General features: G+C 46.3%; 1 long non-coding RNA gene across 1 annotated transcript; it reads left to right on the top strand.

The window, feature by feature from the left end:
• The first annotated feature begins 620 nt into the window (after positions 1-620).
• Positions 621-3,359, top strand: LOC118007871. The gene is made up of 3 exons (XR_004678513.1): positions 621-1,622; positions 2,412-2,526; positions 3,304-3,359. It is a non-coding gene; the product is annotated as an uncharacterized LOC118007871 (long non-coding RNA).
• Positions 3,360-7,403: the final 4,044 nt, after the last annotated feature.

Genomic DNA, 7,403 nt, shown 5'->3' on the forward strand with positions numbered 1-7,403 from the left:
CTCTGATTTTCAGATTCTAGAGAAGACTGATTTCAGAATCTAGAAAGTACTGGTCTTCAGAAAAGAGATTTTGGAAGCCTCAATATTTTGAGTGTTCTTAGGCGAAAAGAGATTCACCTCAGATGGCTGAACGCACTGCTTCTTCTAGGGAGCTCTGTGGAAGCCACCTGCATTTATTTTGATACAGGTGGCAAATTCCGTAAGCGGCTTACAGGGTTATCCCCAGTACCTCAGTCTGTAGGTATTGTTCTGTCTTCCATCAGGACCACATTGTCTTCATGTATTTGGGTACCTACATTTCTGCCAGATGTTTCTTATTCTGATGTCATGTGGCTGCCAAATTCTCTGCCTTCTCAAGTGCCACCAATTCCCTGTGTCCCTTGATTTATCCCCAAACTACAAAGGCAGGTGTGCTTGGTAGATTTGGGGGATGCAGCCAAATAACAAATAACTGAAACTCAGAAACTGGCTATCCACTCCCTTAAAGTTCTATCAGGTGTCCCCACCCAGTGGCCTCCTCCCCTATCTTTCATTGTCTTTGCTGCCAAGTCCTAGAGCCCTCTCATGTCATTTTTAATTTTTGCCAAAGCATTTAGTTGCCTTTGTCTCACTCCTAAGCGCATCTCAAAGGATTGGGTTTCCACACAGACTGCCCATCTCTGCAAACTAAAAATGGTGTTACCCTTGAGAATTCATTTACCTTCAGATTTTTCATCTGTAAAATGGCAATAATGATTCTTGCCTTACTTGCCTCACTGTGTTGTCCTGAACTAATGTTGGGGAAAGTTCTTTATGAAGTGAGTGAGATGTGGCCTGCAGAATTGAGGGGTGTTTAGAAATCTCTCTCCTCTAAGCCCTCCCAGTGAAGAGGTCCTGTGTCATCCCTTCCCCAAGACATTAGGAGTTGAGCCTTCTGGGACTTTTGGAGGCTCAGTTTTCCATGACAAGAGGCTGGAAAAAACCTGCCTTTCTTTGCAAAGATTAGACTACAGCAGAGGGTCAGCAAAGTTTTTCTGTAAATGTTGGGACAGTCAGCATTTTATGCTTTGCTGGCCAGATGATCTGTCTTTCAAATACTCATCTCTGCCATTGAAGCCAGAAAGCAGCCATAGACAACATGTGAAAAAGGACATGGCTGTGTTCCAATAAAACTTTATTTAAAGAAACAGGTAGTGGGACAGATTTGACCTGTGGACTGTAGTTTGATAGCCCCAGGACTAGAGCAATGCACTTTGAACTTTCGATTACATTTTTATCAAATGTTGTCAAGATCCGTAAAAATGATACCCACAGTTTGGAAACATTGCTTTGGAGGGGCAAAAATCAAAGAAGGAGTGATAGAAGAAGCATGGTCAAGTCTTACAAGGCCTTCCTGGACACAGCAAACATTTCTAAGCAGAGAGCAAGGCTGATGGCCAATCAGCACTAGGGGAGTCCAGCAAGGTTTCTGGGGTCAGAAGTGCCATAACTGGTCTTCTTCCCTGTCTACTCAGGTCCTACCTTTCATCCCAGGCTCCTGTTGAGTCATTTCATTGTGTTAAAAATGTCATTTTTGAAGGACTCAGGTGTGAAAATGGAGTCTGAAGACCAGGAAAGAGACGAGCCCCAGTGCTGCTCAGAAGGTAAGATTTTTGCAAACATTCATACTAGGGCCAAAAAATAACTCCTAAAGCGGGACCTTGTAGGTTTGTGCACAAACCCATTCCTTCCTGTCGACCTTGCATGGTAAGTGACCTTTGAGAACTTCCCTGGTAAATGAATTAGACAAGAGAAATCCTTGAAGGGAAAATGAAGCTTTGCCATGGGTGTCTAGGTATGTTAGGTAGTAGATAAACAGATCACCTTCACCCACAGATCCAGGGCTTTGAAGTTGTGACTCACCAACTGGATGGTTCTGGATCATCCAAATGCATTTCTTTCCTCCCAGCCTGCTCAAGCAGAGGAGAAGGCCCTGCAGTGGAGGAGGCTGTCTGAGTCTGGGGTGGGAAAATGACACCGGCTTAGGGCTTCTGAGTGCCCCACGGAGGAAGGCACTTGGCTGTTGTCTCAAGGGGGATGAAAAGAGGAGGCTTTGAACCCAAATGACTGTCTAATGCATGGAGTGTGAAGGGAGAGGCCTATAACATGACAGAGGCCCAACCCCTGAGCCTTCAACTCACACATGACAATCCGTGTTCCCAAACTAAAAATAGGACATTTGTCTGACAAATGTGGATCTGCCAACAGAGAGGTTTGGAACCAGCCCTGCTCCTGGAACATGGGCCATGTGATGGCCACCATGCACATTCTGTCCCTTAAACAGCAGGGAGTGCACACCAGGAAGGCATAAGCACTAGATACTGTAATTTCCCAACCCTGGGGAACTCCAAATGGTGACAATGAGGCCGTGTCCTAATTCTGCTTCTTTGTAGGTGGCCTGTGTAGAAAGGGAAGAGTCTTCCTCTGACTCTCAACACAATCCTTTTGAGTCTCTGTCTGAACCTAGCCTGGGGCAGCTCCACCTTCCCCCATTCCTACCTCACCAAGGTACAGTCCTCCTGCTTCTTAGAAGCATAGACTGTCAGAGCTGGAGGCACAGACAGGGAAAATGAGGCTCAGAGTGGTGAGAGGCAGAATTGCCTCAGACAGCCAAGTAGTTAGCAAGGCCAAGACTGTGTAGAACCTTCATACCAGAGCACAAGGTTTGAATTTTCTTCTTCCCTAGGTGCTATATACTCTCAATGTGCAAAGGTTGTTTGGATTATGACCAGGGATTTCATTCAGGTATTTCTCAAACTTAATGTTTTATCAGGTAGAAGCCTCCAGATTATTCTCAGATTAATGTATACTATACCCCCTGAATTAATGCAATGCATATGTTTGTAATAAGTAAGGGTTCTAGGAAGTTCTGCATTCAGAAACTAAGTTAGCTCTATTTCATTTCCGTTTCTACCATTTTTGACCAGGAAAGTTTTGTTTTGTTTTGTTTTAGAGAGAGAGAGACAGAGGTTTGGGGGGCGGGGGCGGGAAGGACAGTGGGAGAGGGAAAGAGAGAATCTTAAGCAGGTTCCATGGCCAGCATAGAGTCTGACGTGGGGCTCAAACTCACAACCTTGAGATCATGACCTGAGCTGAAATCAGGCTTAACTGACTGAGCCACCCAGGCACCTCCAGGAAAGCTATTTTTTATGCCATTACAGTCTCTGTGCTTTAGTGTCTCTCAAAACATACAAAAAAGAAGTAAAGCATTAAATGGGCCCTGATGTTTCTAAATCCCTAGAAAATCCCAATTGTATGTGCTAACCTCACTGTCTCTCATTTCAGACTTTACCAGAAGCCCCCAGGAGCCAAACATGAGCCTCCCCACAATGAGCTCTCCCTATTCATGTAAGGCCCCTGGGTGAACTGATGAGGGTGGTGATGGGTGAGGGTGGGGATGAGGGTGGTGCCACTATGTTCTCTTAGGGAAGTCAGAGGATCAGAGATGGGGGATACCTAAGGGTGCTGTGATGAGGCTGAGGCTTTTCCTTTGTGGAAGTGAATCTCAGGAGGGTCAATAAGAAAGATGAACCCTGGGTGGGCCTCTGCCTTTCCAGAGAGGTGCAGGTAACACATCCTGCTGAATGGCACAGGAGAAGAAAGGTTATGAGCCTGGGAACCTTCCATGTCCTTCTTCTGACCTTTGCCATGAGGCTAGCTAGCAACCCTGACCTCCTCACATAATTTATGAAAAACAGGAATTTGGCCAGCAGAGGGCGCACACGAAGCTCACACCACTAGTGCCTTAGCAGCCCTCACAGATCTAGAACCTTCTCATAGGCTACTAGATAACCTCATGATGACCTTAAGAAAATTCAAGTGCAGAAACTGAGGAAGCGAGGGAGGGTACCTACCCCAGGTGACACAAGTATTAAGTGCCAGATGCTGGAATTTAAAGGTACTGTGACATCTGTCAGCCCAAGTCAGGTTTTTTTTTTTTTTTAAGATTTATTTATTTATTTGACAGAGAGAGACACAGCGAGAGAGGGAACACAAGCAGGGGGAGTGGGAGAGGGAGAAGCAGGCTTCCCGCCGAGCAGGGAGCCCGATGCGGGACTCGATCCCAGGACCCCGGGATCATGACCTGAGTTGAAGGCAGACGCTTAACGACTGAGCCACCCAGGCACCCCCCAAGTCAGGTTTAAGGTTTTCCCTCACCACCCTCTGCACAGGAAGAGTCAGGAGACCTCAGCCTGCGTCCCAGGTCTATTGCAGGTGACCTTCCTCCCTGGTAAAATGGCAGTGTGTGCACACAGTGCACGGCAAGCTCCCGCGACTCTGTGAGGGAGGTCACTTCAAGCACTACTGCGACCACCGTTGCTCCCTCTGTTGTTTGGGAATGGAATCCCTAGAGAAAATAATTACCAGCACATTAAAATCACTTACACCTCTGCTGTGGCCTTGAGAAGGAACTCTGAAGAACACATATGGGGTCAGGAACGATATGATGTGAATTGATCCGGCTAAGAGGATACTGCACAAGCCTCAGTGCATGATGATGGGAGGCCCAAGTCAGCGTGATAGGAAGGAAAGAGAAGTAAAAGAAGGACAGGTTTTGGAAATATTTAAGAGGCAAACAGCCCAATGCTAGTGCTGGAAATTCAACTTACAGAGCATGAGTCGGTGTCTCCCCAGACCAATCAGAATCTCAGGGATGTGGGGGGCCCAGGCATCCATGGCCCTAAAATGTCACCCATTATGTGATTTCCAATGTATGATGCTTGGCTCCTAGGTACTTTCTGCCTAGTTTCTCACCCCCCACTCTTCCACTGGCCCTCCAGTGCAAGGATCTGTCCCACCCCAGGCATTGCTGATGGCACGATGCCCCCAGTGATAGGCTACAGGAAAGAGGGTTAAGAAGAATAAAGATTAACATGTCCTGAGTCTTTTATATGGCTCAGATGCCTAAATGCTACTCATTTGAGTAAGCATTTTAATCTTCCCAACACCCCCGCCAGGTAGGTGCTACTATTATCCCCTTTTCACAGATAAGGAGGTTTTGAGAGATTTAGTAACTTTTCCTAGGTCCTAAACCAGTAAGCAATGGGAGCTTGGATTGAACCTATCTGTGAAAATAGATAACCCATGCTAAACTGCTTGTTCAGAGCAAGGCAGAAAACCTGGGAGTGGGAGCAATCTTCAGTGGGCTGTGATGTTTGAGGCCACAGGCAGTTGGAGGGCTGGGGCTGGGACTCTTGAGTGTGGGCTAGAAAGGATTGCCTGTAAAAGGGCAGTCTCAGGGTATTTAATCTGCACCCTAACCAGAGGTTCCTTTCGCAGTTGGCCACTCCTGCTCCCATTCAAGATCCTGGGGTAGGGTGAGGCAGGTGAGGGCAAGAGCAAGGCTGTCTTGGGAATAGAAGAAGACCTTTATCCATCCTGTACTCTGCTTGGCATTGAGTTACCTGTACAGGGATAACAGCCTTAGGAGTGGTATACTCTAAGCATTTTGGATCCCAGTGACCCCAATCAATTAAACAAAACTGAGGATCTACATCTTTGAAATGTGAGCATTAGTACATTATGAAACTTACACAAAATTAGAAAATTCACAAGGACTAAATAAAATAGGAACTGACATTTAGTGGTTTCTTCCCACATTCCAGTGGACTGTCTGGCTCACCCAACCACTGCACTCCACCCCCATCCCAGCAGACACACACCTAGCAGTGTGCTGGCAAATGTTTGACAACCAGTTCTCTGGGATTGGGGGAGTGGGAGGGAGCTCCGATACGCAGATCTTGCCAGTTTTCATGGTGTAATGATTCCCAACATGGCTGACTTCAAACTGCCAACATGAAGTCATTGAACAGGGATTTGGGAAGAGATGCTAGCAGTTGGCTCTTGCAAGCTGATATAAGCTGGTTCCAGCACACCACTGCAGCCACCTTTAAGATCTTCATTTTAGAGCCAGGACTGGTTGGCAAACTATAGCCTGCAGGCAAAATCCAGCTCACCGCCTGTTTTGTATAGTTTGCTAACATAGCCATGCTCATTGGTCATCTATGGCTGCCTTCTTACTACAACAATAGAGCATGTGGCTTCTTGGCCTGCAAAGCCTAGAATATTTACTATACATCCCTTAACAGAAAGTTTGCTGACTCCTGCTGTAGAGGGTAGGAGACCAGAGGCTGTTGGCAGCCTCTAGACATTCATCCCTGAGTCAGTCTGGTACTTGAAGTACAATTTCCATTAGAGAGCTGAATGCACGATGGTCACAAAACTCTACACTATTTTACACTGCAAAAGTAACATTAGATGTTTTAGTGTTTTTTGTTTGTTTTTACTTAGCTTAGTTTGTCTTGGCAATTTTCAGAAGGAAAATGCATTCTAAATTCCACCTATTCAAGAGACCCAGAGCTGTTGACAACTACCTGTTACTTCCCCCCAGCCCTCTTGCAGAAGGAACTTTGTCAGAGCAGCTCCACGCAGGAGCTCAAGGCAGGATCAGAGGTCAGTTGGCCCAAGGTGGCAGGACAGATTCTCTTCGTAGAGTGTGCAGAAGGGACTGTTTGGCAGTCTCTCATGGTGATTTCTGGTCTCTAAAGTAATTTTCATAGTGCATTGGGTGATTGTCACATCAATAATAAACATAACGCTGTGAGGAGGGCAGAGTGGGGATTATTATGCTCATTTCATAGATGAGTAAACAGACTCAGAGACAAGTAACTTGACCAGTCACCCAGATCGTAAGTGGCAGATTTCCAGGTGTTCTGACTCCTAGTATAGAGCAATTTGCATTGTCCCTGAGGTGCTAAAAAATGACTGTGCTTAAGAATCACCTGGGAAGAGGGGCGCCTGGGTGGCTCAGTCGTTGGGCGCCTGCCTTCGGCTCAGGTCATGATCCCAGGGTCCTGGGATCGAGCCCCGCATCGGGCTCCCTGCTCGGTGGGAAGCCTGCTTCTCCCTTTCCCACTCCCCCTGCTTGTGTTCCCTCTCTCGCTGTGTCTCTCTCTGTCAAATAAATAAAATCTTTGAAAAAAAAAAAAAAAAAAGAATCACCTGGGAAGATACACCTGGGTGGCTCAGTTGGTTGGGTGTATGCCTTTGGCTCAGGTCATGATCCCAGGGTCCTAGGATCGAGTCCTGCATCGGGCTTCCTGCTTAGAGCCTACTTCTCCCTCTGCCTGCCGCTCCCCCTGCTTATGCTCTAACTCTTTGACAAATAAATAAAATATAATCTTTTAAAAAAGAAAAAAAGAACCACCTGGGAAGCTTCTGATAAATCTTAAGGGTATTGTGCTATGTGAAAAAAGTCAGACAGAGAAAGAGAAATACTGTATGTTATCATTTTTTATGTTTAATCTAAAAAAGCTAAACTCAGAGAAACAATGTATAGTGGTGGTTACCAGGGGCTGGGGTAGGGGAAATGGGGAGATACTTGT

Source organism: Mirounga leonina, unplaced genomic scaffold, assembly GCF_011800145.1.
Source record: "Mirounga leonina isolate KUSES-001 unplaced genomic scaffold, KU_Mleo_1.0 Mir_125, whole genome shotgun sequence".
In the NCBI taxonomy this organism is placed as follows: domain Eukaryota; kingdom Metazoa; phylum Chordata; class Mammalia; order Carnivora; family Phocidae; genus Mirounga; species Mirounga leonina.